We start from the raw sequence: 23016 nt of genomic DNA, 5'->3' as shown, positions 1-23016 counted from the left end.
AATTCCCTTAATAGCCAAAAATCTATCGATCTCTGTCTTGGATATACTGAACGATTCAGCATTCACAGCTCTCTGGGGTAGAGAATTCCAAAGATTCACCACCCTCTGAGTGAAGAAATTTCTCCTCATCTCAGTCCTAAATGGCCGACCCCTTATTCTGAGACTGTGACCCCTGGTTCTAGACTCCCCAGCCAGGGGGAAACATCCTCCCTGCATCTACCCTGTCAAGGCCTGTAAAATTTTTAGATATTTCAATGAGATCACCTCTCATTCTTCTAAATGTTAGGGAATGTAGAACTCGTCTCCTCAATCTCTCCTCATAGGACAATCTCCCCATCCCAGGAACATAAGAACATAAGAAATAGGAGCAGGAGTAGGCCAATTGGCCCCTCGAGCCTGCTCCGCCATTCAATAAGATCATGGCTGATCTGATCCTAACCGCCAATCTACTATCACAGAACCATCTCCTGAATCTAACAGAATTAGACACACGAAATAGGAGCAGGATCAGGCTACACGGCCCCTGGGCCCGCTCCGCTACCCACAGGGCCATGTCCGATCCGAACCGAGACTCATGTCCAAATTCCTGCCCGCTCCCCGTAACCCTTAATTCCCTTTACTTCTAGGAAACTGTCTATTTCTGTTTTAAATTTATGTAATGATGTAGCTTCTACAGCTTTTTCGGGCAGCATATTCCATGGACCTACCACCCTCTGAGTGAAGTAGTTCCTCCTCATCTCAGTTTTGAAAGAGCAGCCCCTTATTCTAAGACTATGCCCCCTAGTTCTAGTTTCACCCATCATCGGGAACATCCTCCCCGCATCCACCCGATCCAACCCCTTCACAATCTTATATGTTTCAATAAGATCGCCTCTCGTTCTTCTGAACTCCAATGAGTAGAGTCCCAATCTACTCAACCTCTCCTCATATGTCCATCCCCTCATCCCCGGGATTAACCGAGTGAACCTTCTTTGTACTGACTCGAGAGCAAGTATGTCTTTTCTTAAGTATGGACACCAAAACTGTATGCAGTATTCCAGGTGCGGTCTCACCAATACCTTGTACAACTGAAGCAATACCTCCCTATTTTTATATTCTATCCCCCAAGCAATGAAAGCCAACATTCCATTGGCCTTCTTAATCACTTGCTGCACCTGCATACTAACCTTTTGAGTTTCGTGCACCAGGACCCCCAGATCCCTTTGTACAGGTAGACTACCTTTTATCCGAACTTCCGAAAACCGAAACCCTCTAAAAACCAAAGGTTTTTTCGTTCAGCGTAAGTCGTGCGCACGACATGACCAGAGTGGCGCACGACTTACGCTGAGCAGAGGGTCAGCGTAAGTCGTGCGCATGACCCCGACCCCCGCCGACGACCCCCCCGCGGACCCCCGCCGACCCCGACCCCCCCACGGACCCCCGTCGACCCCGACTCCCGCCGACCCCCCCGCCGACCCCCCCCGCCGACCCCCCCGCCGACCCCGACTCCCGCCGACCCCCGCCGACCCCGACTCCCGCCGACCCCGACCCCCGACGACCCCCACCCCGACCCCCCGCCGACACCCCCGCCGACCCACCCCCAACAAATTTCCCAGTCTTATAAAATACCTTCCAAAATCCGAAATTTTCCGAAAACCGAAACACGGCTGGTCCCGAGGTTTTCGGATAAAGGATAGTCTACCTGTACTTCAGTACTTTCCAGTTTCTTGCCATTAAGATAATAACTTGCTCTACGATTTTTCCTGCCAAAGTGCATAACCTCACACTTTCCAGTATTGTATTCCATCTGCCAAATCTCTGCCCACTTACTTAGCCTGTCTATGTCCCCTTGCAGGTTTTTTAAGTCCTCCTCACTCACTACTTTCCCTCCCATCTTAGTATCATCTGCAAAATCAGTCTGGTGAACCTTCGTTGCACTCCCTCTATGGTAAGTATATACTTCCTTAGGTAAGGAGACCAAAACTGTACACAATACTCCAGGTGTGGTCTCACCAGGGCCCTATATAATTGCAGAAAGACTACTTATACTCCAATCCCTTTGTAATAAAGGCTAACATACCATTTGCTTTCCTAATTGGTTGCTGTACCTGCATGTTAACTTTGATTTGTGTACATGGTATTGGGGGTAATATATTAGCATGGATTGAGGATTGGTTAATGAACAGAAAACAGAGAGTAGGAATAAACGGGACTTTTTCAGGTTGGCAGGCTGTAACTAGTGGGGTACCACAGGATCAGTGCTTGGGCCTCAGCTATTCACAATCTGTATTAATGACTTAGATGAAGGGACTGAGCGTAACGTATCCAAGTTTGCTGATGATACAAAGTTAGGTGGGAAAGTAAGCTGTGAGGAGGACGCAAAGAGGCTGCAGAGAGATATAGACAGGACGACTGAGTGGGCAAGAACATGGCAAATGGAATACAATGTGGGGAAGTGTGAAGTTATCCACTTTGGTAGGAAAACCAAAAAAGCAGAATATGGTGAGAGACTGGGAAATGTTTGCACTCAGGAGGGACCTGGGTGTCCTTGTACATGAATCACAGAAAGTTAACATGCAGGTACAGCAAGCATATGGTATGTTAGCTTTTGTTACAAAGGGATTAGAGTATATAAGAATAAAGAAGTTTTACTTGAATTATACAGGGCATTGGTGAGGCCACACCTGGAGTACTGTGTACATTCCTTAGAGGGAGTGCAGCGAAGGTTCACTAGACTGGTTCCTGGGATGAGGGGATTGCCCTATGAGGAGAGGTTGAGTAGACTAGGCCTATATTCCTTAGAGTTTAGAAGAATAAGAGGTGATCTAATTGAAACATATAAAATTCTTAAGGGGCTTGACAGGGTTAATGCTATGAAAATGTTTCCCCTGGCTGGGGAATCTAGAACACGGGGTCACAGTCACAGAATAAGAGGTCGGCCATTTAGGACTGAGATGAGGAGAAATTTCTTCACTCAGAGGGCTATGAATCCTTGGAATTCTCTACCCCAGAGAGCTCAGTCATTGAGTATATTCAAGACAGAGGTTGATAAATCTTTGGGAATTAAGGAAATTAAGGGATATGGGGATAGTGCGGGAAGGCGGAGTTGAGGTAGAAGATCAGCCATGGCCTTGTTGAATGGCGGAGCAGGCACAGAGGGCCAAATGGCCTACTCCTGCTCCTATTTCTTATGTACAAGGACACCCAGGTCCCAATCTCAGCCGTAGATCAGTTGGTAGCACTCTTGTATCTGAGCTAGACAGTTGTGGATTCCCACTCCAGAGACTTGAGCATAAAAATCTAGGCAATGCTGAGGGAGTGCTGCACTGTCGGCGGTGCCGTCTTTCAGATGAGACATTAAACCGAGGCCCCGTCTGCCCTCTCTCAAGCGGCCATAAAAGATCCCATGGCACTATTTTGAAGAAGAGCAGGGGAGTTATCCTCGGTGTCCTGGCCAATATTTATCCCTCAATCAACACCACTAAAAATAGATTATCTGGTCATTATCACATTGTTGTTTGTGGGATCTTGCTGTGCGCAAATTGGCTGCCACTTTGGTCGTGAGGTCGTGAAAGGCACTATATAAATGCAAGTCTTTCTTTTTTCTCACCGTTAAAAACTATTCTGCTTTTCTATTTTTCCGACCAAAATGGATAACTTCACATTTCTCGACATTATATTCCATCTGCCATGTTCTTGCCCACTCACTTAAACTGATGGTGACCAGCTCGTTGTTATATCTGTCTTAGTAAAACGTCCCAAGGCGCTTCACAGCAACCTTATCAAACAAAATTTGCACCGACCCACATAAGGAGACATTAGAACCAAAAGGTTGGACAAAGAGGTAGGTTTTGAGAAGTGTCTTAAAGGAGGAAAGAGCTAAGTCATCACAATATTTAAGAGGAAACTAGAAAAACACTCCTGAAAAAAAAAAGGAAATAAATAAAGACTTGCATTTCTATAGCGCCTTTCGCAACTTCAGGACGTCCCAAAGCACTTTACTGAAAATTAACACTTGTTGTAATGTAGGCAACACGGCAGCCAATTTGCACACAGCAAGGTCCCACAAACAGCAAATGTCGACATGCACACACATTTGCCATCCCAGTGATCGCTCCAGGAAGGCTGAACCCTGACTGTTTTGTTTTCTCTTCCATACATCCAGGTGCCAACCGTGGCTCAGTGGGTAGCACTCTCGCCTCTGAGTCATGAATGTCGTGGGTTCAAGTCCCGCTCCAGAGACTTGAGCACAAAAATCTAGGCTGACGCTCCCAGTGCAGTGCTGAGGGAGCACTGCACTGTCGGAGATGCTACCTGTCGGATGAGACGTTAAACCGAGGCCCCCATCTGCTCGCTCAGGTGGAGGTAAAAGCACTATTTTGAAGAAGAGCAGGAGGGGTGTCCTGGGCCAATATTGATCCCTCAAACAACATCATTAAAAACAGATTATCTGCTCATTATCACACTGCTGTTTGTGGGAGCTTGCTGTGCGCAAATTGCTTGCTGTGGTTCCTACATTGACTACACTTCGAAGAAAAGTACTTAATTTGCTTTAAAGTACTTTTTGGTGTTGTGAAAAGCATTATATGAATATAAGTTCTTTCTTTCTAAGGACAACTGTGAGAAACTATCATTGAATCCAACCCAATATCAATACAACATAGTGAAACCACAGCACATATTCCATTCGGATAAATGTCCTCAGGAAAATGTTCATATTTTACAGATATTTACATAGCATGGTTACGGAGCGGAGCCTCACCCTGGGTTAGAGAAAGGCTACAAGCTCCTGCCCAATTATTCTTTTGATCTCCCAATTTGTTTGAACATCAGAGAAATGACTGATCCAAAGAGAGATGTGGATTTATAACCACAAGGAAGTTCTGCCTTAAAGAACGAGCTCAGCTTTGGGACCACTTTAAGGAGGGAATACCAAAATCAGCACCCCATTTGTAGAATTAATTATAATTCTGAGACCCTTTTTTTAAAATTGGGAGTCTCCTCAGCCAGCAACTACTCCTGTTGACCAGGGGGAAGAGCCAACTTGGGAGTGTTTGATGGGTCAGTGTCGAGGGAGATTTACTCTGTATCTAACCCGTGCTGTACCTGCCCTGGGAGTGTTTGATGCGACAGTGTAGAGGGAGCTTTACTCTGTGTCTAACCCGTGCTGTACCTGCCCTGGGAGTGTTTGATGCGACAGTGTCGAGGGAGATTTACTCTGTATCTAACCCGTGCTGTACCTGCCCTGGGAGTGTTTGATGGGACAGTGTCGAGGGAGCTTTACTCTGTATCTAACCCGTGCTGTACCTGCCCTGGGAGTGTTTGATGGGGACAGTGTAGAGGGAGCTTTATTCTGTATCTAACCTGTGCTGTAACTGCCCTGGGAGTGTTTGATGGGACAGTGTAGAGGGAGCTTTACTCTGTATCTAACCCGTGCTGTACCTGCCCTGGGAGTGTTTGATGGGACAGTGTAGAGGGTACTTTACTCTGTATCTAACCCGCGCTGTACCTGCCCTGGGAGTGTTTGATGGGACAGTGTAGAGGGAGCTTTACTCTGTATCTAACCCGTGCTGTACCTGCCCTGGGAGTGTTTGATGGGGACAGTGTAGAGGGAGCTTTACTCTGTATCTAACCTGTGCTGTAACTGCCCTGGGAGTGTTTGATGGGACAGTGTAGAGGGAGCTTTACTCTGTATCTAACCTGTGCTGTAACTGCCCTGGGAGTGTTTGATGGGACAGTGTAGAGGGAGCATTACTCTGTATCTAACCCGTGCTGTACCTGCCCTGGGAGTGTTTGGTAGGACAGTGTAGAGGGAGCTTTACTCTGTATCTAACCCGTGCTCTACCTGCCCTGGGAGTATTTGATGGGACAGTGTAGAGGGAGCTTTACTCTGTATCTAACCCGTGCTGTACCTGCCCTGGGAGTGTTTGATGGGACAGTGTAGAGGGTACTTTACTCTGTATCTAACCCGTGCTGTGCCTGTCCTGAGAGCGTTTGATGGGACAGTGTAGAAGGAGCTTTACTCTGTATCTAACCCATGCTGTACCTGCCCTGGGAGTGTTTGATGGGACAGTGTAGAGGGAGCTTTACTCTGTATCTAACCCGTGCTGTACCTGCCCTGGGAGTGTTTGATGGGACAGTGTAGAGGGAGCTTTACTCTGTATCTAACCCGTGCTGTACCTGCCCTGGGAGTGTTTGATGGGACAGTGTAGAGGGAGCTTTACTCTGTATCTAACCCGTGCTGTACCTGCCCTGGGAGTGTTTGATGGGACAGTGTAGAGGGAGCTTTACTCTGAATCTAACCCGTGCTGTACCTGCCCTGGGAGTGTTTGATGGGACAGTGTAGAGGGAGCTTTACTCTGTATCTAACCCGTGCTGTACCTGCCCTGGGAGTGTTTGATGGGACAGTATAGAGGGAGCATTACTCTGTATCTAACCCGTGCTGCACCTGCCCTGGGAGTGTTTGATGGGACAGTGTAGAGGGAGCTTTACTCTGTATCTAACACCGTGCTGCACTTGCCCTGGGAGTGTTTGATGGGACAATGTAGAGGGGGCTTTACTCTGTATCTAACCCGTGCTGTACCTGCCCTGGGAGTGTTTGGTAGACAGTGTAGAGGGAGCTTTAATCTGTATCTAACCCATGCTGTACCTGCCCTGGGAGTGTTTGATGGGACAGTGTAGAGGGAGCTTTACTCTGTATCTAAACCGTGCTGTAACTGCCCTGAAAGTGTTTGGTGGGACAGTGTAGAGGGAGCTCTACTCTGTATCTAAACTGTGCTGTAACTGCCCTAAGAGTGTTTGATGGGACAGTGCAGAGGGAGCTTTACTTTGTATTTAACCCGTGCTGCACCTGCCCTGGGAGTGTTTGATGGGACAGTGTAGAGGGAGCTTTACCCTGTATCTAACTCGTGCTGTACCTGCCCTGGGAGTATTTGATGGGAAAGTGTAGAGGGAGCTTTACTCTGTATCTAATCCCTGCTGTACCTGTCCTGAGAGTGTTTGATAGGACAGTGTAGAGGGAGCTTTACTTTGTGTCTAACCCATGCTTTACCTGCCCTGAGAGTGTTTGATGGGATAGTGAAGAGGGAGCTTTACTCTGTATCTAACCCGAGCTGTACCTGCCCTGGGAGTGTTTGATGGGACAGTGTAGAGGGAGCTTTACTCTGTATCTAACCCGCGCTGTACCTGCCCTGGGAGTGTTTGATGGGAGAGTGTAGAGGGAGCTTTACTCTGTATCTAACCCGTGCTGTACCTGCCCTGGGAGTGTTTGATAGGACAGTGTAGAGGGAGCTTTACACTGTCTCTAATCCATGCTGTACCTGCCATGGGAGTGTTTGATGGAACAGTGTAGAGGGAACGTTACTCTGTATCTAACCTGTGCTGTACCTGCCCTGCGAGTGTTTGATGCGGCAGTGTAGAGGGAGCTTTACTCTGTATCTAACCCGTGCTGTACCTGCCCTGGGAGTGTTTGATGGGACAGTGTAGAGGGAGCTTTACTCTGTATCTAACCCGTGCTGTACCTGCCCTGGGAGTGTTTGATGGGACAGTGTAGAGGGAGGTTTACTCTGAATCTAACCCGTGCTGTACCTGCCCTGGGAGTGTTTGATGGGACAGTGTAGAGGGAGCTTTACTCTGTATCTAACCCGTGCTGTACCTGCCCTGGGAGTGTTTGATGGGACAGTGTAGAGGGAGCATTACTCTGTATCTAACCCGTGCTGCACCTGCCCTGGGAGTGTTTGATGGGACAGTGTAGAGGGGGCTTTACTCTGTATCTAACACCGTGCTGCACTTGCCCTGGGAGTGTTTGATGGGACAATGTAGAGGGGGCTTTACTCTGTATCTAACCCGTGCTGTACCTGCCCTGGGAGTGTTTGGTAGGACAGTGTAGAGGGAGCTTTACACTGTATCTAACCCGTGCTCTACCTGCCCTGGGAGTATTTGATGGGACAGTGTAGAGGGAGCTTTACTCTGTATCTAACACCGTGCTGTACTTGCCCTGGGAGTGTTTGATGGGACAATATAGATGGGGCTTTACTCTGTATCTAACCCGTGCTGTACCTGCCCTGGGAGTGTTTGATGGGACAGTGTAGAGGGAGCTTTACTCTGTATCTAAGCCGTGCTGTAACTGCCCTGAAAGTGTTTGGTGGGACAGTGTAGAGGGAGCTCTACTCTGTATCTAAACTGTGCTGTAACTGCCCTCAGAGTGTTTGATGGGACAGTGCAGAGGGAGCTTTACTTTGTATTTAACCTGTGCTGCACCTGCCCTGGGAGTGTTTGATGGGACAGTGTAGAGGGAGCTTTACTCTGTATCTAACTCGTGCTGTACCTGCCCTGGGAGTATTTGATGGGAAAGTGTAGAGGGAGCTTTACTCTGTATCTAATCCCTGCTGTACCTGTCCTGAGAGTGTTTGATAGGACAGTGTAGAGGGAGCTTTACTTTGTGTCTCACCCATGCTTTCCCTGCCCTGAGAGTGTTTGATGGGATAGTGAAGAGGGAGCTTTACTCTGTATATAACCCGAGCTGTACCTGCCCTGGGAGTGTTTGATGGGACAGTGTAGAGTGAGCTTTACTCTGTATCTAACCCGCGCTGTACCTGCCCTGGGAGTGTTTGATGGGAGAGTGTAGAGGGAGCTTTACTCTGTATCTAACCCGTGCTGTACCTGCCCTGGGAGTGTTTGATAGGACAGTGTAGAGGGAGCTTTACACTGTCTCTAACCCGGGCTGTACCTGCCGTGGGAGTGTTTGATGGAACAGTGTAGAGGGAACGTTACTCTGTATCTAACCTGTGCTGTACCTGCCCTGCGAGTGTTTGATGCGGCAGTGTAGAGGGAGCTTTACTCTGTATCTAACCCGTGCTGTACCTGCCTTGGGAGTGTTTGATGGGACATTGTAGAGGGAGCTTTACTCTGTAGCTAACCCGTGCTGTACCTGCCCTGGGAGTGTTTGATGGGACAGTGTAGCGGGAGCTTTACTCTGTAGCTAACCCGTGCTGTACCTGCCTTGGGAGTGTTTGATGGGACAGTGTAGAGGGAGCTTTACTCTGTATCTAACCTGTGCTGTACCTGCCCTGGGAGAGTTTGATGGGACAGTGTAGAGGGAGCTTTACTCTGTATCTAACTCGTGTTGTACCTGCCCTGAGAATTCTTTCATGCTGACAGCGGGTGCCCAAAATTGAAAGTGTCCCATTCCCCAGCATAAAACCCAGAAGAAAAACATTCTGCCAATGGTAAAGCTCGCTGAAGTGAATAAATAAATAAGGGATTCATACAAGTACCTGAACCGCAGGCACTGATAGAAAATTCACTACTTGATCTCTTCCATCTACACATGACAGAGAATTTCAAAGATATATTATAAAATAATTACTGCCAGCTACACCCAGTACTTCTGAGAGTTACTGCATTCCAAACAGTTAACGTCTGTAATTTTATTACTGGCTGTAAGAGGAGATTTAATACCACAACCAAGGTTTTCATTTTCAAAATAGTTTTAATGAATTTTCTGGACAATAAGGTGAGGGATATCAGTGCCAAAGGATGGAACATTTTTGGAGTGGAATATGGAATATCCCGCTCCAGAGACTGGAGCACGTAATCTAGCCTGACACCCCAGTGTTGGTACTGAGGGAGCGCTGCACTGTCGGAGGTGCCATCTTTTGGATGAGACTTTAATCCGAGGCCCCGTCTGCCCTTGCGGGAGGACGTAAAAGATCCCGTGGCACTATTTCGAAGAAGAGCAGGGGAGTTATCCCCGGTGTCCTGGGCCAATATTTCTCTCTTGGGCAGTCCCTTGGAACCGAGGATGACTTGCTTCCCACACTAAAAGTGAGTTCTCCGGTGACTGATGAGTCCAATGCGGGACCTACAGTCTCTGTCACAGGTGGGGCAGATGGTGGTTGAAGGGGGCGGGTGGGTGGGCTGCTTGGGTTGACGTGCGCTCCTTCTGCTGTTTGCGCTTGGCTTCCGCTTGTTCCCAGCGAAGAGACTCGCCAATATTCATCCCTCAATCAGCATTACTAAAACAGATTATATCTGGTCATTACCACGTTGCTGTTTGTGGGAGTTTGCTGTGCGCAAATTGGCCGCCGCGTTTCCTACATTACAACAGCGACTACACTTCAAAAAGTGCTTCTTTGGCTGTGAAGCGCTTTGGGACATCCTGGGGTTGTGAAAGGCGCTACAGGAAACTCTTTTTTATCCGGCACCGACAGGACCGGCGTGGTGCCGGTTTTATCAAAAAGTCCGGATTACAGAGAGGTATAGTAAAAGGTACGAGAGCCCCGTACACGGCCACAGATCCAGGCGTCCCTGTTGCATGGCAACAGGTGCAGGAACCCAAGCCACAGATCAAGCATCCCTGTTGCATAGCAACAGGTGCAGGAACCCCAGTTACATGGCCACAGATCCAGGAATGGACACTAATGGCCCAGTAATTCCTCTCCCAACGCGTGAGTACGGACGGGGTACTCACGCGTGTGCCCGGAGGAATTGCCGGTTTTCAGCATGCACAGCGCATGCGGGGAAAACCGGCATTTCCTCTCCTCTGACCCAAGGGGTTAAGAGGCTGAACACGTGCGACTACACAGGCAGCGCGTGCGACTTGGATTTCCTTTATTTTTAGAGAGTTGCGCATGTGTAAAGGCCTCCGGTTTTTACGCATTGAAAAACCACACGTAAGTACTTAGTTTTACAGGTAAGTGGTCTATTAATACAATTTGTAAAATTTTTTTCCACAGGTTTATTATTTTTAAAGAATTTACAGTAAGGTAAGTTTAGTTTTAGCCCCAATTTTTTATATAATAATTTTTTTCAAATTTTAAAATTATTGTTTAAAATAGTTTTTTACAGTTATTTATGGTTCATTTAAGTAGTGCAATGTTTTTTTTAATTTTCTTTCAAGTTTAAGTAGTGTTTTGGGGCCAGGAGTTTTCATGAGTTTGACAGCTCTCACTATCAAACTCATGAATGAACTTTTGCAACCTCCCATTGGTTGCCCTGTGCTCACGTGATCCCAGCCGGCTCATCGCACTAAGTACGCCGCTGGGTCACGCATGCACAGCGCGGCAGGACCTCATGCAGGCCAGTGAGAGGAAATGCAATGCGGGCCAGGATTGAAATGTCAGCGCGCCGGGTAAGTGCACATCGGGGGCTTGCACGCGCGGCAAGCTCCCGATCCTAATTTCAGGGCCAATATGAAGTAAAACTTAACTGAACCTACTCCTGAATTTTGCTGGTTAACAGAGATTTCCGGTTATTTAGGTGCCGGTAAATTGAGAGTTTCCTGTATATAAATGCAAGTCTTTTTTATCTGTTCAGTGTCAGCATCTCTCGTGCCAGGTCTGGCTCGGGTTACCAGTTCTGGTTGGACCCATTCCCGGAGGTTATAAACAACGACCTCCCTCCATTGGTCGCCCGACTTGTCCATCCTCCTGAATCCCCGCCTTCCCCACGGCCAATTGGAAAGCAAATAGACTCTTCATTAGCCGATTGGCTGTTTCTGGACTGTCAGTCAAACAGCCTTATTTTTTTTTAATTATTCGTTTATGGGATGTGGGCGTCGCTGGCAAGGCCCAGCATTTATTGCCCACCCCTAATTGCCCTCGAGAAGGTGGTGGTGAGCCGCCTTCTTGAACCGCTGCAGTCCGTGTGGTGAAGGTGCTCCCACAGTGCTGTTAGGGAGGGAGTTCCAGGATTTTGACCCAGCGACGATGAAGGAATGGCGATATACTTCTAAGTCAGGCTGGTGTGTAACTTGGAGGGGAACTTGGAGGTGGTGGTGTTCCCATGCGCCTGCTGCCCTTGTCCTTCTAGGTGGAAGAGGTCACGGATTTGGGAGGTACTGCCGAAGAAGCCTTGGTGAGTTGCTGCAGTGCATCTTGTAGATGGTACACACTGCAGCCACGTTGCGCCGGTGGTGGAGGGAGTGAATGTTTAAGGTGGTGGATGGGGTGCCAATCAAGTGGGCTGCTTTGTCGTAGATGGTGTTGAGCTTCTTGAGTGTTGTTGGAGCTGCACTCATCCAGGCAAGCGGAGAGTATTCCATCACACTCCTTACTTGTGCCTTGTAGATGGTGGAAAGGCTTTGGGGAGTCAGGAGGTGAGACACACGCCGCAGAATACCCAGCCTCTGACCTGCTCTTGTAGCCACGGTATTTATGTATCTTAAAGACCTCTATCAGCTCACCCCGCAGCCTCCTCTTTTCTAGAGAAAAGAGCCCCAGCCTGTTCAGCCTTTCCTGATAAGTATATCTTCTCAGTTCTGGTATCAGCCATGTGAATCTTTTTTTTGCACTTTCTCCAGTGCCTCTGTATCCTTTTTATTTTATAGAGACCAGAACTGTGCACAGTGCTCCAAGTGTGGTCTAACCAAGGTTCGATACAAGTTTAACATAAACCACAATAATCCTTCAACTCACCATGAGATCCCTTACTCTTATATCTATGTATTTATAAAAAAAAATCTACCCCATGTTCTTCACACTTAAAATATTGTGCTCCCAGTGTCAAAGGGATTTTAAAAAATGGAGAAAGAAAGCCCCGGCCAAAGAGATTTACAAGTAGCTGCCAATCTACACAAACGCTTATCAACAATTAGACTCTGTGTCCTACGGATCTGTCTGTTTAGACCTGTACCCCGCAGCGTATCTGAGTAGTGGCTTTATAGGGACAGCTCAGGTTAAACTCAGTTCTGCCTTAGCAACTAAGAACCAGAAGCGTGGTCCAGACCCCAGGCGACTGTGAGCAGCGCGGTGGAGATTAGTGTTGGAAAAGAAGATTGAGAGGGGACATAATCCAGGTCTGTAAAATGTTGAGACGAGAAATAATATAAAGAGACTTTTCAGTTAGCCAAGTGCAGGAGCACAGTCCTTATATCGTCATTAGTTCCCAACAACAACTTGCATTTATATAGCACCTTTAAGAAAGACTTGTGTTTATTTAGCACCTTTCACGACCACCCGACGTCCCAAAGCGCAAAGGGGAACTTGGAGGTGGTGGTGTTCCCACGCGCCTGCTGCCCTTGTCCTTCTAGGTGGAAGAGGTCGCGGGTTTGGGAGGTGCTGCCGAAGAAGCCTTGGCGAGTTGCTGCAGTGCATCTTGTAGACGGTACACACTGCAGCCACGGTGCACTGGTGGTGGAGGGAGTGAATGTTTAAGGTGGTGGATGGGGTGCCAATCAAGCGGGCTGCTTTGTCCTGGATGGTGTCGAGCTTCTTTAGTGTTGTTGGAGCTGCACTCATCCAGGCAAGTGGAGAGTATTCCATCACACTCCTTACTTGTGCCTTGTAGATGGTGGAAAGGCTTTGTGGAGTTGGGAGGTGAGACACTCGCCGCAGAATACCCAGCCTCTGACCTGCTCTTGTTGCCACAGTATTTATGTGGCTGGTCCAGTTAAGTTTCTGGTTAATGGTGACCCCCCAGGATGTTGATAGTGGGGGATTCGGCGATGGTAAGGCCACTGGATGTCAAGGGGAGGTGGTTAGACTCTCGCTTGTTGGAGATAGTCATTGCCTGGCACTTCTGTGGCGCGAATGTTACCTGCCACTTATCAGCCCAAGCTTGAACATCGTCCAGGTCTTGTTGCACGCGGGCATGGACTGCTTCATTATCTGTGGAGTTGCAAATGGCGCTGAACACTGTGCAGTCATTAGCGAACATCCCCATTTCTGATCTTATGTTGGAGGGAAGGTCATTGATGAAGCAGCTGAAGATGCCCCGAGGAACTCCTGCAGCGATGTCCAGGGGCTGTGATGATTGACCTCCAACCACCACAACCATCTTCCTTTGTGCTAGGGATGACTCCAGCCAGTGGAGCGTTTTCCCCCTGATTCCCATTGACTTCGCATTTCCGATTCTTTTTCATGCCCCTGTGACTTAGCTCCAAGGTAGCAGTTTGTGGGAGATTAATCTTTATTTTCCAGAGACTCCAGGACAATCCGGAGGGTGGTAACCGTAGTTATGGCACAGTTCACGCCCCCTCGAACAGGCTCGAGCGTGCCGCTGACCACCGCCCTCTACTGCACCACTGTGACATTTCCACTTCTCGCGTCAGCCAACCATGTGGTCAACTTTGAATGAGATTGCCAATCTATGCCAAGCTACGGAGAGTTTTAGGACCACAAGGAACAGGAGTGGGCCATTCAGCCCCTTGAGCCAACTCCACCATTCAGTTACCTCATGGCAGGTCTGGACCACAACTTCAAGGCTTCTTCAGCAGCACCTCCCAAACCCGCAACCTCTACCACCTAGAAGGACAAGGGCAGCAGGCGCATGGGGAACACCACCACCTCCAAGTTCCCCTCCAAGTCACACACTATCCTGACTTGGAAGTATATCGGCTGATCCTTAATCGTCGCTGGGTCAAAATCCTGGAACTTCCCCCCTAACAGCACTGTGGGAGCACCTTCACCACACGGACTGCAGCGGTTCAAGAAGGCGGCTCACCACCACCTTCTCAAGGGCAATTAGGGATGGGCAATAAATGCCGGCCTTGCCAGCGACGCCCACATCCCATGAACGAATAAAAAAAAAACCCCACCTTCGCTCCAGAAGCTGTGAGTCCAGCCCCCATTGGGAAGTAGATTAGGTCCAATCAAACAAATTTCTTGTTGGTAAATTGCAGTCAGCAGAGGGAGGGTGGGGGGGGCGGCCTTCAACCTACTGGGCTGGGTTTAAACCCAGGCCTCAAGAGGCTGAAAGGACTGCATCCAACCCATTGCACCGCCCAGTTGCCTAGATATTGGAAATGAAAACAGAAAATGCTGGAAACACTGAGCAGTTCAAGGCGCATCTGTGGAGAGAGAAACAGAGTTAACGTTTCAGGTTGATGACCTTTCGTCAGAACCAGATGTTATTATAATCCATATTTGCGGACAGCAGGTGCTGGTAATGGTTCTGCTGTTGCCACTGACATCTCCTCTAGACCTTTTGTTTCTTTTCTTGTCCTGTTACCACCCCCTTGCGCCTCGCACCATAGTCCCTTTTGTCAATTAATCTCTGTCATAAATCGCAACTTCTACAAGAAGTTACTCAGGAAGTACTACTGAACGGCCAGCCGAGGGCGCCGCCCGAGGAGTATAAATCCTCGGGCATGGGCCCAACTTGGCCAGAGATAATCTGGAAACAGGAAGCTAGTGACTACTAACTAGACCTCCATGTTTTGTTACAAGTCGATTAAATTGACATGATAAAGACTCACTACGCACTTGGTTGTACATAAAGCAAGGCTTTAATCGACTTGTAACAAAACATGGAGGTCTAGTTAGTAGTCACTAGCTTCCTGTTTCCAGACTGTCTCTGGCCAAGTTGGGCCCACGCCCGAGTATTTATACTCCTCGGGCGGCGCCCTCAGCTGGCCGTTCAGTAGTACTTCCTGAGTTACTTCTTGTAGAAGTTGCGATTTATGACAATCTCTCCTGCCTCGCATCCTATCACAGACCTTCCTTTTTGTTCTTTCCTCCCCTCCCCCCCTTTCCCAGCCTCTGCACTTGCTTACAACCTGTTACATCTCTAACGTCGTTAGTTCTGATGAAAGGTCATCGACCTGAAACGTTGACTCAGTTTCTCTCTCTACAGACACTGCCTGACCTGCCGAATATTTCCAGCATTTTCTGTTTTTATTTCTGATTTCCAGCATCCGCAGTATTTTGCTTTTGCCTCGATATTGGCACTGGTGAAAAATGTACTTCTGTAGCGATTCGTATTCATCTAGGTAGGTATTGGACGAATTGCCTACTAAATAATTGAGTTCGACTTCAGGAGAACAATAAATAAGTTCTTTAATGCAGAAAACAGATGGAATACAGCGACGATACAAATGGATGCAGGAAAGCCAGCAGGTAGGTCTTGTCCCAGCGGGGACGCCACGAGGACTGAGTTCGCAGTCCTGTGGATTGCGTGATGACGTCATCACGTTCGCGTCGTGACGTCATCAGGTTGTCCGCGTTTCCCGCGCTTGGGCGGTCACGTGACCCGCATCGCAACGTCGACGCGTCTACCCGGCACTGAGGCTGGCCGTTGCGGCCGAAGTCGCGGGAGCGGGAGAGGCACCCGGCACTGTGGCTGGCCGTTGCGACCGTCGAGGGAGCGGACGGCCGAACTGGGCCGGCGGCCGGCGCGTTTAGGTGAGTCACGTGATGCGCGACGTGACGTCAGCGCGTTATGCCGCGTTCTTAAAGGGGCAACGGCCCAAACAGGTAAGTTAAAGGGGCAACGGCCCAAACAGGAAAGTTATATACATACAATAGGTAAGTTAAAGTGAATTATGTATAATATAAGTAAGGGACACTCGGTAGTACCGCCACACTTCTCCATAAAAAGAATAATTGAGCAAATAATCACGTCGAACAATTTAAGGACATAAGAAAAAAAAAATTCAAGGGCGAGGAAAATTCAGGGAATTCGGAAGAAACTTCTTCACCCAGAGAGTGGTGAGAATGTGGAACTCGCTACCACAGGGAGTGGTTGAAGCAAATAGCATCGATGCATTTAAGGGGAAACTAGATAAACACATGAGGGAGATGGGAATGGAGGGTTATGCTGACAGGGTGAGATGAGGATGGATGGGAGGAGGCTCGAGTGGAGCATAAACACCGGCATGGACTGGTTGGACCGAATGGCCTGTTTCTGTGCCGTATATTCTGCGTAATTCTATGTAAAAAAAATCAACGACAAGGAAAAGGCTTTCGAGCTTGACTTGCTACTGCTCCAACTCTTTTGGAGCAGTATCTGATTGCACCTTGATCTTCTTGAATGCCTTGGACTACAGAACCTTATCTCGGAGATCATTCCAAACATTTATTGCACTTTGAGTAACGACATTTACCTTCACTCAATTTGATTTTATGTCCAATGGTCCTACTGGTCTGACCGACCTTAAAATAATACGCTGGGTTAACCTTATCCACGCTGTTTTAATACTGTATAGGGGTGGTTCAGTGATCCCGCACTCCTCATGGGGATCTGTGCTCAAAGAGAGTACAGCTCAGAGAATCGTAGCTGACGTAAGAAAACTACTAGGCACTTGGTCTAAGCGTTAAACAAAGCTTTAATCAACTGTTTTACAACATGGAGGTCTAGTTGTGTCCTTCACTAGTTCCTGTTAAGAATGTCCTGCGCAAGCTGGGCCCGTGCCCGAGTATTTATACTCTCCCTGGACAGCGCCACCCGCAGGCCGCTCAGTATTATTTCATAAGTCTTTCTTTCATGAATGACTGATTCATGTCAGTAGCTACAATGTTGTAGTCCCATCTCGGACCTGCACTCCCTGCAAGTGCCGATTTCCCGCTGGGAGCTTGGGATTGCGAGAACATCCTTTACATACCTCGGTGAGGTCCCTCATCCTTATTCTGAGGCTGCCTCACACTGACAAACGAGGGGCCCCAACGCCAGCAGAGAGAGGAACCTTTCATCCCACTCGTTTGGACTGGTTTCGAACCCAGGAACGGGAGGTTAATGGGCAGTGTTGTACCTCACCACTCTACTTAAAACCTGCAATAAACTCTCCACACACCTAGAGTTTCAACAAATCCCCTTGTATAAACAACAACAACTTGTATTTATATAGCGCCTTTAACGTAGTAAAACGTCCCAAGGCACTGCACAGGAGCGTTACAAGAGAAAAAATTGACACCAAGCCACGTAAGAAATTAGGGCAGGTCAAAGAGGTAGGTTTTAAGGAGCGCCTTAAAGGAGGAAAGAGAGGTAGCGAGGCGGAGAGGTTTAGGGAAGGAGTTCCAGAGCTTAGGGCCCAGGCAACTGAAGGCACGGCCACCGATGGTGGAGCGATTATAATCAGGGATACTCAAGAGGCCGGAATTTGAGGAGTGCAGATATCTCGGGGGGGTTGTGGGGCTGAAGGTGATTACAGAGATAGGGAAGGGGTGAGGCCAGGGAGGGATTTGAAAACAAGGATGAGAATTTTTAAATCAAGACGTTGCTTAACCGGGAGCCAATGTAGGTCAGCGAGCACAGGGGGTGATGGGCGAACGGGACTCGGTGCGAGTTAGGACACGGGGCAGCCGAGTTTTGGATGACCTCAAGTTTACGTAGGGTGGAATGTGGGAGGTCAGCCAGGAGCGCGTTGGAATAGTCAAGTCGAGAGGTAACAAAGGCATGGATGAGGGTTTCCGCAGCGGATGAGCTGAGGCAAGGGCGGAGACGGGCGATGTTACAGAGGTGGAAATAGGTGGTCTTAGTTATGCCATGGATATCAGACAAATGTGACACCAAGACATAGAAATTACAGCACAGAAACAGGCCATTCGGCCCAACTGGCCCGTGCCGGTGTTTATGCTCCACACGAGACTCCTCCCACCCCTCTTCATCTCACCCTATCAGCATAACTTTCTATTCCTTTCTCCCTCATGTACTTATCTAACTTCCCCTTAATTGCATCTATGCTATTCGTCTCAACTACTCCCTGTGGCAGTGAGTTCCACATTCTCACCACTCTCTGGGTAAAGAATTCCCTACTGGATGTATTAGTGACTATCTAATATTGATGACCCCTAGTTTTGGTCTCCCTCACAAGTGGAAACATCTTCTGTACATCTACCCTAGCGAACCCCTTCAGAATGTTACAGACCTCCCTCAGTCTTCTCTTTTCTAGCCTGTTCAGTCTTTCCGGATGATCAGTGGCCCCTACTGAAGATTTACAAGTTTCTCATGAATTCCCTACTGGATTTATTGGTGACCATCTTTTTTTTAAATGCATTTATGGGATGTGGGCGTCGCTGGCAAGGCCGACATTTATTGCCCATCCCTAGTTGCCCTCGAGAAGGTGGTGGTGAGCCGCCTTCTTGAACCGCTGCAGTCTGTGTGGTGAAGGTGCTCCCACAGTGCTGTTAGGGAGGGAGTTCCAGGATTTTGACCCAGCGACGATGAAGGATCAGCCGATATACTTCCAAGTCAGGATGGTGTGTGACTTGGAGGGGAACTTGGAGGTGGCGGTGTTCCCATGCACCTGCTGCCCTTGTCCTTCTAGGTGGAAGAGGTCGCGGGTTTGGGAGGTGCTGCCGAAGAAGCCTTGGCGAGTTGCTGCAGTGCATCTTGTATTTATGGCCGCTAGTTTTGAACTCCGCCATAAGTGGAAACATCTTCTCTACGTCTACCCTATCAAACCCCATCTTAATTTTAAAGACCTCTATCGGGTCACTGCTCAGCCTTGTCTTTTCTCGAGAAAAGAGCCCCAGCCTCTTCAGTCTTGCCTGATGGTTTATAGCCTCTCAGTTCTGGTATCACCCTTGTAAATCTTTTTTTCAAACCTTCTCCAGTGAATCCGAGTGATACAAAAATGAACAACCTTTTCTGATAACTGCTGTTTTCAAGTAATATAAAGCCCTAATATCCCTTTTACAGACAGCAAGTTACATGTGGGAGTATCGGATCACCATTTCCTCTCAGAGTGTTTTTCAATTTGTATCCCCTGTGTATTCACTATACATCCCATTGACACTTAAGTGTTGTGGCATATTGGTTCAGTTGATTGCATCCTCACAGCTGAGTCAGAACATCGTGCGTTCAAGACTCACTCCAGGACCTGAGCGTGTAATCTAGGCCCGCACTTTAGCCAAGTACTGAGGGAGTGCTGCACTGTCAGAAGTGCCGTCTTTGGGTGAGACATTAAACCGAGGTCCTCCCACCTGCCTGTAAAACAACCAACGACACTAGTGACGGGGGGGGGGAGTCCAGGGCAACATTCCTTCCTCAACCAACGACACGAAAAAAGATCATGCATCTGATTGTTGTGCGTGGGATCTTGCTGTGTGGAAAATGGCAGCTGTGTTTGTGTGGCTACAACAGTCAGAGCATTTCAAAGTAATTCCTGTGAAGTACCTTGCAATTTTTCAGAGCGAAGTGATGAAGGGCTCTGTAAAGAAAGCAAGACTTGCATTTCTATCTTCTTCTTCTTCTTAGGCAGTCCCTCGGAACCGAGGATGACTTGCTTCCACACTAAAAATGAGTTCTTGGGTGACTGACAAGTCCAATGTGGGACCGACAGTCTCTGTCGCTGTTGGGGTTGTCCATGAGGGTCCTGACGTTCCAGGTCCCAAACTTCAATTTAAAGGGTGGAAGATGCCTGTGCGTGAATTCTCTGTGGAGTCCAAAATAGTATTGTCTCTTTCCCACCCCACCGTCCCCCCAACCCACCCAATCACCCAAAAATGGACAACCCTCAGCATCTACAGCGCCGTTCACGACCTCAGGACATCCCAAAGCGCTTCATAGCCAATGACGTACTTTTGGAGTGTAGTCGCTGTTGTAATGTAGGAAACGCGGCAGCCAATTTGCGCACAGCAAGCTCCCACAAACAGCAATGAAATAAATGACCAGATCATCTGTTCTTAGTGATGTTATGATGTGGAGATGCCGGTGTTGGACTGGGGTGGACAAATGTAAGAAGTCACACAACACCAGGTTATAGTCCAACAGCTTTATTTGAAATCACAAGTTTTCGGAGCGCTGCTCCTTCATCAGGTGAAGTGAAGAGAAGCATATAGGCACAGCATATAAAGTCAGAGAATACTGCCAGATGATTACAGGTAATCTTTCTAACTGCCCTTTATCACACCTCGGTAGAGAGATAATCACAGCAATCAAAGGTGTGAATGGTGTCCAAACAGGTCAGTCAGGAAAACATTACATCAAAATGTGATGTTGGTTGAGGAATAAATGGTGGCCAGGACACCGGGGAGAGCTCCCCCTGCTCTTCTTCAAAATAGTGCCGTGGGATCTTTAACGTCCACCTGAGAGGGTAGTCGGGGTCTCGGTTTAACGTCTCATCCGAAAAGACGGCACCTCCGACAGTGCAGCACTCCCCCGACAACTGCACTGGGAGCGTCAACCGAGATTTTTGTGCTCAAGTCTGTGGAGTGGGACGCGAACCCACAACCTTCTGACTTGGAGGACGAGAGTGCCTCCCACTGAGCCACGGGCTGACACTAATTAAAGGCACTGGGTAAATGCAAGCCCTCCTTGGGCATTAGGGGGAGGTGAGGAGCCAACGATTGTCCTGGGTAATTTGCAGAAATCTTGCGATCTATTTTTATAATGTTCTTTTTCATTATTAACGTGGGTCTTCACGGGGTTAATGGGTACTGGGGTTCGTATTTACTGGCACAGGGGCCTATCAGGTAGTTGAAGTCATGAGTCCTAAGCTGGTTTTTGTGTGTGCGTGTGGTGATGGTCAAGGCCCAGTAATTATGGTTAACTGCGTAACCTTGCCATTGAATGCACACAAAGGCGTAGGAGTATACATCTAGAGAGACGTACCCCTTGTACCTTATGGTTAATGGACACTTTTATTGTCTAGCGGTAGCGCAATTCATGACCTGAGAGCTGGTAATAAAAGATCCAGTAATACTGTCATCATTGAATCTTTGTCCTGTGATAAAGACCCCATCCGTCTCCCTGACATTGACACTGGAAAGTCGAGCTTTGCACCCCACGTGTGGAGAATTTGAATAATGAGAGAGGAATCTATCAAGGCTGAAAGTGAATCAATAAACTAATTTTCTCCTAACAATCCTGTTGTACATTGTAGATGAGAGAGGGGATGCATTACTGCCAACACCAGCCCTCCCTCTGGCACCGTGCCGTGCAAAATTAAGATACAGTGCTCAGAGAGGAAACTAGCCAACTGGCCTTGGAGGAGGTCAAAACCAATCAGCCAGGGGTTGTCCGTGCAATGTTCTGGATACTGATGAGCCTCCATCAAGCCAGCCCAGGTATATGTTCCCAGGTTACTCTCCTAACTACCCAACCCCACTCATGTTTCCTACATGACAACAGTGACTACACTCCAGAAGTACTTCATTGGCTGTAGAGCGCTTTGAGACGTCTGGTGGTCATGAAAGACGACATGTAATTGCAAGTCTTTCTTGCTTTCCTTTTATCTTTCTTTCCTTCTTTCCTTCCTGGTGTTGCTTACCTTGATGGGGTGAAGTATTAGGCTGGAGGGAGAGAGTTAGGTGTCCTCGTACAGGAAACACAGAAAGTTAGCATGCAGGTACAGCAAGCAATTAGGAAGGCGAATGGCATGTTGGCCTTTATTGCAAAGGGGTTGGAGTACAACAGTAAGGAAGTCTTACTACAATTGTACAGGGCTTTGGTGAGACCACACCTGTAGTACTGAGTACAGTTTTGGTCTCCTTAACTGAGGAAGGACATACAGGAAACGTTTTTTTATTCGGCACGGATGGAACCGACGTGGTGTCGATTCATCAAAAATTCCGGATAACCAAAAGCTATAGTAAAAGATACGGAGCTGAGAGCTCCATATAAAGCAACAAACCTGCAACAGGTTCAGAACAATGGCCACAAGTTGCAAGCGTCTCTGTAGCTTAGCAACAGCTGCAGCCACACCCTTGCACAGCAACAGATGGAGGAAGGCAAGTAATAAAAGTTACCTGAACCTACTCCTGAATTTTGCCGGTTAACCGAGATTTCCAGTTATTTAGGTGCCGGTAAATCGAAAGTTTCCTGTACATGCCTTAGAGGCGGTGCAACAATAGTTTGCTAGATTGATGCCTGGGATGAGAGGGTTGTGCTATGAGGAAAGATTGAGTAGATTGGATCTGTACTCTCTGGAGTTTAGAAGAATGAGTGGTGATCTCATTGAAGCATATAAGACGCTGAGGATGGATGCTGAGAGGTTGTTTCCCTTGGCTGGAGAGTCTAGAACTAGGGAGCGGAGTCTCAGAATAAGAGGTTGGACATTTAAGACTGAGATGGGGAGGAATTTCTTCACTCAGAGGGTTGTGAGTCTTTGGAATTCTCTACCCGAAAGGGCTGTGAATGCTCAGTCGTTGAGTATATTCAAGGCTGAGATCGATAGATTTTTGGACTCTTAATGGAATCAAGGAATATGGAGATCGGGGGGGAAAGTGGAGTTGAGGTCAAAATCAGCTATAATCTTATTGAATGGCGGAGCAGGCTCAAGGGGCTGAATGGCCTATTCCTGTTCTTAATTCTTAAGTTGTTATGTAGGATACTGTCCCTCGCCGCCCCTAATTTTTGTTTGGACAGGGTATTGAGGCG

The 23016-nt window shown here is 48.1% G+C and overlaps 1 protein-coding gene across 3 annotated transcripts in view; it reads right to left on the bottom strand.

The window, feature by feature from the left end:
- LOC147096759 (neuronal PAS domain-containing protein 3-like) overlaps window positions 1–23016 on the bottom strand; it is a 448957-nt gene that overhangs the window by 64560 nt on the left and 361381 nt on the right. The window lies entirely within an intron of this gene.

The sequence above is a fragment of the Somniosus microcephalus genome, chromosome 34 (genome assembly GCF_052327205.1).
Source record: "Somniosus microcephalus isolate GS21.2 chromosome 34, FLI_Smic_1.0, whole genome shotgun sequence".
In the NCBI taxonomy this organism is placed as follows: domain Eukaryota; kingdom Metazoa; phylum Chordata; class Chondrichthyes; order Squaliformes; family Somniosidae; genus Somniosus; species Somniosus microcephalus.
The sequence above is the reverse complement of the archived record's forward strand: the minus strand, read 5'-3'. Positions and strand labels throughout refer to the sequence as shown.